Raw genomic sequence first — 9,704 nt, 5'->3', positions numbered from 1 at the left:
GATACACGCCTTTGGTTGCCTCCTTCTCCCTCTCCAACACCTCCTCCTCCTACATAGTGCTTAGCGAAGCTCTGCCGGAGTACAGCAGCTCCATCACCACCACGCCGTCGTGCTGCTGCTGGAGCCATCTTCCTCAACCTCTCCTCTCCCCTTGCTGGATCAAGAAGAAGGAGACGTTACACTGACCGTACGTGTGTTGAACGCGGAGGTGCCGTCCGTTCGGTGCTAGGATCTCCGGTGATTTGGATCACGTCGTGTACGACTACCTCATCCCCGTTCTTTGAACGCTTCCGCTCGCGATCTACAAAGGTATGTAGATGCATCCGATCACTCGTTGCTAGTTGAACTCATAGATGGATCTTGGTGAAACCGTAGGAAAATTTTTGTTTTCTGCAACGTTCCCCAACAGTGGGATCATGAGCTAGGTCTATGCGTAGTTCTTCTTGCGCGAGTAGAACACAATTTGTTGTGGGCGTAGATGTTGTCAACTTTCTTGCCGATACTAGTCTTATCTTGCTTCAGCGGTATTGTGGGATGAAGCGGCCCGGACCAACCTTACACGTACGCTTACGTGAGACCGGTTCCACCGACTAACATGCACTAGTTGCATAAGATGGCTGGCGGGTGTCTGTCTCTCCCACTTTAGTTGGAGCGGATTCGATGAAAAGGGTCCTTATGAAGGGTAAATAGAAGTTGACAAATCACGTTGTGGCTTTCACGTAGGTAAGAAAACGTTCTTGCTAGAACCCTAATTCAGCCATGTAAAACTTGCAACAACAATTAGAGGACGTCTAACTTGTTTTTGCAGCAAGTGCTTTGTGATATGATATGGCCAAAGTTGTGATGAATGATGAATGATATATATGTGATGTATGAGATGTTCATGCTATTGTAATAGGAATCACGACTTGCATGTCGATGAGTATGACAACCGGCAGGAGCCATAGGAGTTGTCTTTATTTTTTGTATGACCTGCGTGTCATTGAGAAACGCCATGTAAATTACTTCACTTTATTGCTAAACGCGTTAGCCATAGTAGTAGAATTAATAGTTGGCGAGCAACTTCATGGAGACACGATGATGGAGATCATGATGATGGAGATCATGGTGTCAAGCCGGTGACAAGATGATCATGGAGCCCCAAGATGGAGATCAAAGGAGCTATGTGATATTGGCCATATCATGTCACTATTATTATTTGATTGCATGTGATGTTTATCATGTTTTTGCATCTTGTTTACTTAGAACGACGGTAGTAAATAAGATGATCCCTCATAATAATTTCAAGAAGTGTTCCCCCTAACTGTGCACCGTTGCGACAGTTCGTTGTTTCGAAGCACCACGTGATGATCGGGTGTGATAGATTCTAACGTTCACATACAATGGGTGTAAGACAGATTTACACATGCAAACACTTAGGTTGACTTGACGAGCCTAGCATGTACAGACATGGCCTCGGAACACAGAAGACCGAAAGGTCGAGCATGAGTCGTATAGAAGATACGATCAACATGAAGATGTTCACCGATGTTGACTAGTCCGTCTCACGTGATGATCGGACACGGCCTAGTTGACTCGGATCATGTTATACTTAGATGACTAGAAGAGGGATGTCTATCTAAGTGGGAGTTCATTGAATAATTTGATTAGATGAACTTAATTATCATGAACTTAGTCTAAAATATTTACAATATGTCTTGTAGATCAAATGGCCAACATAGTCCTCAACTTCAACGCGTTCCTAGAGAAAACCAAGCTGAAAGATGATGGCAGCAACTATACGGACTGGGTCCGGAACCTGAGGATCATCCTCATAGCTGCCAAGAAAGATTATGTCCTACAAGCACCGCTGGGTGATGCACCTGTTCTCCCTGCAGAACAAGACGTTATGAACGCTTGGCAGGCACGTACCGATGACTACTCCCTCGTTCAGTGCGGCATGCTTTATAGTTTAGAGTCGGGGCTCCAAAAGCGTTTTTAGAGACACAGAGCATATGAGATGTTCGAAGAGCTGAAAATGGTTTTCCAAGCTCATGCCCGGGTCGAGGGATATGAATCTCCGACAAATTCTTCAGCTGTAAGATGGAGGAAAATAGTTCTGTCAGTGAGCACATACTCACTATGTCTGGGTTACATAACCGCTTGACTCAGCTGGGAGTTAATCTCCCGGATGATGCGGTCATTGACAGAATCCTCCAGTCGCTTCCACCGAGCTACAAGAGCTTTGTGATGAACTTCAATATGCAGGGGATGGAAAAGACCATTCCTGAAGTATTTGCTATGCTGAAATCAGCAGAGGTAGAAGTCAAGAAGGAACATCAAGTGTTGATGGTCAATAAAACCACTAAGTTCAAGAAGGGCAAGGGTAAAAAGAACTTCAAGAAGGACGGCAAGGTAGTTGCCGCGCCCGGCAAGCAAGCTGCCGGGAAGAAGCCAAAGAATGGACCCAAGCCCGAGACTGAGTGCTTTTATTGCAAGGAAAGTGGTCACTGGAAGCGGAATTGCCCCAAATACTTAGCGGACAAGAAGGCCGGCAAAACAAAAGATATATGTGATATACATGTAATTGATGTGTACCTTACCAGTACTCGTAGTAGCTCTTGGGTATTTGATACCGGTGCAGTTGCTCACATTTGTAACTCAAAGCAGGAGCTGCGGAATAAGTGGAGACTGGCAAAGGACGAGGTGACGATGTGCGTCGGGAATGGTTCCAAGGTCGATGTGATCGCCGTCGGCACGCTGCCTCTTCATTTACCTACGGGATTAATTTTAAACCTCAATAATTTTTATTTAGCGCCAGCTTTGAGCATGAACATTGTATCGGGATCTCGTTTAATTCGAGATGGCTACTCATTTAAATCCGAGAATAATGGTTGTTCTATTTATGTGAGAGATATGTTTTATGGTCATGCTCCTATAGTGAATGGTTTATTCTTAATGAATCTCGAGCGTAATGCTACACATATTCATAGTGTGAGTACCAAAAGATGTAAGGTTGATAATGATAGTACCACATACTTGTGGCACTGTCGCCTTGGTCACATAGGTGTCAAACGCATGAAGAAGCTCCATGCAGATGGACTTTTAGAGTCTCTTGATTATGAATCATTTGGCACGTGCGAACCATGCCTCATGGGTAAAATGACCAAGACTCCGTTCTCAGGAACAATGGAGCGAGCAACCAACTTATTGGAAATCATACATACTGATGTGTGCGGTCCAATGAGTGTTGAGGCTCGCGGTGGCTATCGTTATGTTCTCACCCTCACTGATGACTTGAGTAGATATGGGTATATCTACTTAATGAAACACAAGTCTGAAACCTTTGAAAAGTTCAAGGAATTTCAGAGTGAGGTTGAGAATCAACGTGACAGGAAAATCAAGTTTCTACGATCAGATCGTGGAGGAGAATACTTGAGTCACGAATTTGGCACACACTTAAGAAAATGTGGAATAGTTTCACAACTCACGCCGCCTGGAACACCTCAGCGTAATGGTGTGTCCGAACGTCGTAATCGCACTCTATTAGATATGGTGCGATCTATGATGTCTCTTACCGATTTACCGCTATCTTTTTGGGGCTATGCTTTAGAGACTGCCGCATTCACTTTAAATAGGGCTCCGTCGAAATCCGTTGAGACGACACCGTATGAATTATGGTTTGGGAAGAAACCTAAGCTATCGTTTCTAAAAGTTTGGGGATGCGATGCTTATGTCAAGAAACTTCAACCTGAAAAGCTCGAACCCAAGTCGGAAAAATGCGTCTTCATAGGATACCCTAAAGAAACTATTGGGTATACCTTCTACCTCAGATCCGAAGGCAAGATCTTTGTTGCCAAGAATGGATCCTTTCTAGAGAAAGAGTTTCTCTCGAAAGAAGTAAGTGGGAGGAAAGTAGAACTTGATGAAGTATTACCTCTTGAACCGGAAAATGGCGAAACTCAAGAAAATGTTCCTGAGGTGCCTGCACCAACTAAAGAGGAAGTTAATGATGATGATCATGAAACTACGGATCAAGTTGCTACTGAAATTCGAAGGTCCACAAGGACACGTTCCGCACCAGAGTGGTACGGCAACCCTGTCTTGGAAATCATGTTGTTAGACAACGGTGAACCTTCGAACTACGAAGAAGCGATGGCGGGCCCGGATTTCGACAAATGGCTAGAAGCCATGAAATCCGAGATAGGATCCATGTATGAAAACGAAGTATGGACTTTGACTGACTTGCCCGTTGAGCGGCGAGCCATAGAAAATAAATGGATCTTTAAGAAGAAGACAGACGCGGATGGTAATGTGACCATCTATAAAGCTCGGCTTGTCGCTAAGGGTTATCGAGAAGTTCAAGGGGTTGACTACAATGAGACTTTCCCACCGGTAGCGAAGCTAAAGTCCGTCCGAATCATGTTAGCAATTGGCGCATTCTACGATTATGAGATATGGCAAATGGACGTCAAAACGACATTCCTTAATGGTTTCCTTAAGGAAGAATTGTATATGATGCAGCCGGAAGGTTTTGTCGGTCCTAAGAATGTTGACAAGGTGTGCAAGATCCAACGCTCGATTTATGGGCTGGTGCAAGCATCTCGGAGTTGGAACATTCGCTTTGATGAGATGATCAAAGCGTTTGGGTTTACGCAGACTTATGGAGAAGCCTGCGTTTACAAGAAAGTGAGTGGGAGCTCTGTAGCATTTCTAATATTATATGTAGATGACATACTTTTGATGAGAAATGATATAGAACTCTTGGACAACATTAAGGCCTACTTGAATAAGAGTTTTTCAATGAAGGACCTTGGAGAAGCTGCTTATATATTAGGCATTAAGATCTATAGAGATAGATCAAGATGCCTCATAGGTCTTTCACAAAGCACATACCTTGATAAGATATTGAAGAAGTTCAATATGGATCAATCTAAGAAGGGGTTCTTGCTTGTGTTACAAGGTATGAAATTGAGCTCAGCTCAATGTCCGACCACGGCAGAAGATATAGAAGAGATGAGTGTCATCCCCTATGCCTCAGCCATAGGTTCTATTATGTATGCCATGCTGTGTACCAGACCTGATGTAAACCTTGCCGTAAGTTTGGTAGGAAGGTACCAAAGTAATCCCGGCAAGGAACACTGGACAGCGGTCAAGAATATCCTGAAGTACCTGAAAAGGACTAAGGAAATGTTTCTCGTTTATGGAGGTTACGAAGAGCTCGTCGTAAAGGGTTACGTCGACGCTAGCTTCGACACAGATCTGGATGACTCTAAGTCACAAACCGGATACATGTATATTTTGAATGGTGGGGCAGTAAGCTGGTGCAGTTGCAAGCAGAGCGTCGTGGCGGGATCTACATGTAAAGCGGAGTACATGGCAACCTCGGAGGCAGCACATGAAGCAATTTGGGTGAAGGAGTTCATCACCGACCTAGGAGTCATACCCAATGCGTCGGGGACAATCAAACTCTTCTGTGACAACACTGGAGCTATTACACTTGCCAAGGAGCCCAGGTTTCACAAGAAGACAAGACACATCAAGCGTCGCTTCAACTCCATTCGTGAAAATGTTCAAGATGGAGACATAGATATTTGTAAAGTACATACGGACCTGAATGTAGCAGATCCGTTGACTAAACCTCTCCCTAGGGCAAAACATGATCAACACCAGAATTCCATGGGTGTTCGATTCATCACAATGTAACTAGATTATTGACTCTAGTGCAAGTGGGAGACTGTTGGAAATATGCCCTAGAGGAAATAATAAAAGCATTATTATTATATTTCCTTGTTCATGATAATTGTCTTTATTCATGCTATAATTGTGTTATCCGGAAATCGTAATACATGTGTGAATAACAGACACCAACATGTCCCTAGTAAGCCTCTAGTTGACTAGCTCGTTGATCAAAAGATAGTCATGGTTTTCTGACTATGGACATTGGATGTCATTGATAACGAGATCACATCATTAGGAGTATGATGTGATGGACGAGACCCAATCCTAAACATAGCATAAGATCGTATAGTTCGTTGGCTAGAGTTTTTCCAATGTCAAGTATCCTTTCCTTAGACCATGAGATCGTGTATCTCCCGGATGTCGTAGGAGTGCTTTGGGTATACCAAACGTCACAACGTAACTGGGTGACTATAAAGGTAGACTACGTGTATCTCCGAAAGTGTCTGTTGGGTTGACACGGATCAAGACTGGGATTTGTCACTCCGTATGACGGAGAGGTATCACTGGGCCCACTCGGTAATGCATCATCATAATGAGCTCAAAGTGACCAAGTGTCTGGTCACGGGATCATGCATTACGGTACGAGTAAAGTGACTTGCCGGTAACGAGATTGAACGAGGTATTGGGATACCGACGATCGAATCTCGGGCAAGTAACATATCGATTGACAAAGGGAATTGCATACGGGGTTGCTTGAATACTCGACATCGTGGTTCATCCGATGAGATCATCGTGGAGTATGTGGGAGCCAACATGGGTATCCAGATCCCGCTGTTGGTTATTGACCGGAGAGTCGTCTCGGTCATGTCTGCCTGTCTCCCAAACCCGTAGGGTCTACACACTTAAGGTTCGGTGATGCTAGGGTTGTAGGGATATGTATATGCAGTAACCCGAATGTTGTTCGGAGTCCTGGATGAGATCCCAGACGTCACGAGGAGTTCCGGAATGGTCCGGAGGTAAAGAATTATATATAGGAAGTGTTGTTTCGACCATCGGAACAAGTTTCGGGGTCACCGGTATTGTACCAGGACCACCGGAAGGGTCCCGGGGGCCCACTGGGGGGGGCCACCTGCCCCGGGAGGCCACATGGGCTGTAGGGGGTGCGCCTTGGCCTACATGGGCCAAGGGCACCAGCCCCAAGAGGCCCATGCGCCTAGGGTTCCAAAAGGGGAAGAGTCCCACAAGTGGAAGGCACCCCCTAGGTGCCTTGGGGGGGGGGGGAGGGAAACCTCCCTTGGCCGCCGCCCCTAGGAGATTGGATCTCCTAGGCCGGCGCTCCCCCCTTGGCCCTCCTATATATAGTGGGGGAAGGAGGGCTTTTTGATACACGCCTTTGGTTGCCTCCTTCTCCCTCTCCAACACCTCCTCCTCCTCCATAGTGCTTAGCGAAGCTCTACCGGAGTACTGCAGCTCCATCACCACCACGCCATCGTGCTGCTGCTGGAGCCGTCTTCCTCAACCTCTCCTCTCCCCTTGCTGGATCAACAAGAAGGAGACGTTACGCTGACCGTACGTGAGTTGAACGCGGAGATGCCGTCCGTTCGGTGCTAGGATCTCCGGTGATTTGGATCACGTCGTGTACGACTACCTCATCCCCGTTCTTTGAACGCTTCCGCTCGCGATCTACAAAGGTATGTAGATGCATCCGATCACTCGTTGCTAGATGAACTCATAGATGGATCTTGGTGAAACCGTAGGAAAATTTTTGTTTTCTGCAACGTTCCCCAACAAAGGGATCTAAGTGTCAAGTGTGTGTGCAAGCTAAGCAACCTCGTAAGTCTCACACGACTGCGGAAATAAGAAATCTTGCACCACTAGAGCTCATACATTCAGATCTATGTGAAATGAATGGTGTGTTGACAAAAGGTGGAAAGAAATATTTCATGACGTTAATTGATGACTCCACTAGATACTGCCGTGTGCATCTTCTGAAATCTAAGGATGAGGCTTTGAACTTTTTCAAGATCTATAAAGCTGAAGTAGAAAACCAACTTGATCAAAAAATCAAGAGGCTTAGGTCCGACCGTGGTGGAGAGTATTTTTCCAATGATTTTGATGCTTTTTGTGCGGAACATGGTATAATCCATGAGAGGACTCCTCCCTACTCACCTCAGTCAAATGGGGTGGCCGAAAGAAAGAACCGTACTCTAACTGATTTGGTTAACGCCATGTTAGATACATCGGGTCTCTCTAAGGCATGGTGGGGGGAGGCGATATTGACAGCATGTCATGTCCTGAACCGAGTCCCCACAAAGAACAAAGAGATAACTCCATTCAAGGAATGGGAGAAGAAAAGGTTAAAACTCTCTTATCTGCGAACATGGGGTTGTTTGGCGAAAGTCAATGCTCCAATTTCAAAGAAGCGGAAGATTGGACCAAAGACTGTGGATTGTGTTTTCCTGGGATATGCTTTTCATAGCATTGGCTATAGATTCTTGGTTGTAAAATCTGAGGTCCCTGACATGCATGTCGGTAAGATCATGGAGTCGAATGATGCGACTTTCTTTGAAGATATCTTTCCCATGAAGGATATGGCTACGTCATCTAATCAGGAGATGCCTAATTCATCGAATCAGGAACCAGTTACAATTACCAAACCTGCCATTTCGATAGAACACTTTGCAAGTCCGGTGGAGGAGAACAATGAAGTTCCTACTAGGAGCAAGAGACAAAGGATTGCAAAGTCCTTTGGTGATGATTTTCTTGTGTATCTCATAGATGACACTCCCAGTTCTATTTCAGAGGCCTATGCATCTGAAGATGCTGACTACTGGAAGGAAGCGGTTCGTAGCGAGATGGATTCCATCTTGGCGAATGAAACCTGGGAGATAACTGATCGTCCTTATGGGTGCAAACCTATAGGATGCAAATGGGTATTCAAGAAGAAGCTTAGGCCTGATAGTACTATTGAGAAGTACAAGGCTCGGCTCATGGCTAAGGGTTATACCCAAAAAGAAGGTGAAGACTTCTTTGATACTTACTCACCTGTGGCTCGACTGACCACTATTCGAGTTCTACTTTCACTAGCTGCCTCGCATGGTCTTCTCGTTCATCAAATGGATGTTAAGACTGCTTTCCTAAATGGAGAGTTGGACGAGGAAATTTATATGGAACAACCAGATGGGTTTGTACTAGATGGTCAGGAAGGGAAAGTGTGCAAGTTGCTGAAGTCTTTGTACGGACTTAAGCAAGCACCCAAACAGTGGCATGAGAAGTTTGAAAGAACTTTAACAGCTGCAGGCTTTGTTGTGAACGAAGCTGACAAATGTGTGTACTATCGCCATGGTGGGGGCGAGGGAGTTATCCTATGCTTGTATGTTGATGACATACTAATTTTCGGAACAAATCTGAATATTATTAAGGAGGTCAAGGATTTCCTATCTCGTTGTTTTGAGATGAAGGATTTAGGAGTGGCTGATGTCATTCTGAACATCAAGTTTTTGAGAGACGATGATGATGGAATTACATTGCTTCAATCTCACTATGTGGAAAAGATCTTGAGTCGCTTTGGCTATAGTGACTGCAAGCCCTCTCCAACACCATATGATGCGAGTGTGTTACTTCGAAAGAATTGAAGAATTGCTAGAGATCAATTGAAATATTCTCAGATTATTGGCTCGCTTATGTACTTAGAAAGTGATACAAGACCTGACATCTCTTTTGCTGTTAGCAAACTGAGTCGGTTTGTCTCAAAACCAGCAGATGTGCATTGGAAAGCTCTAGAGAGAGTTTTGCGTTACTTGAAAGGCACTGCAAATTATGGAATTCACTACACCGAGCACCCAAAGGTGCTTGAAGGGTATAGTGACTCAAACTGGATCTCAGATGTTGATGAGATAAAGGCCACAAGCGGTTATGTATTCACTCATGGAGGTGGCGCTGTTTCTTGGAAGTCTTGCAAGCAGACCATCTTAATGAGGTCAACAATGGAAGCAGAACTCACAACACTAGATACAGCTATGGTTGAAGCAGATTGGCTTCGC

The sequence above is a fragment of the Triticum dicoccoides genome, chromosome 2A, assembly GCF_002162155.2.
Source record: "Triticum dicoccoides isolate Atlit2015 ecotype Zavitan chromosome 2A, WEW_v2.0, whole genome shotgun sequence".
NCBI classification, from domain to species: domain Eukaryota; kingdom Viridiplantae; phylum Streptophyta; class Magnoliopsida; order Poales; family Poaceae; genus Triticum; species Triticum dicoccoides.
Note: the sequence above shows the minus strand (reverse complement) of the source record.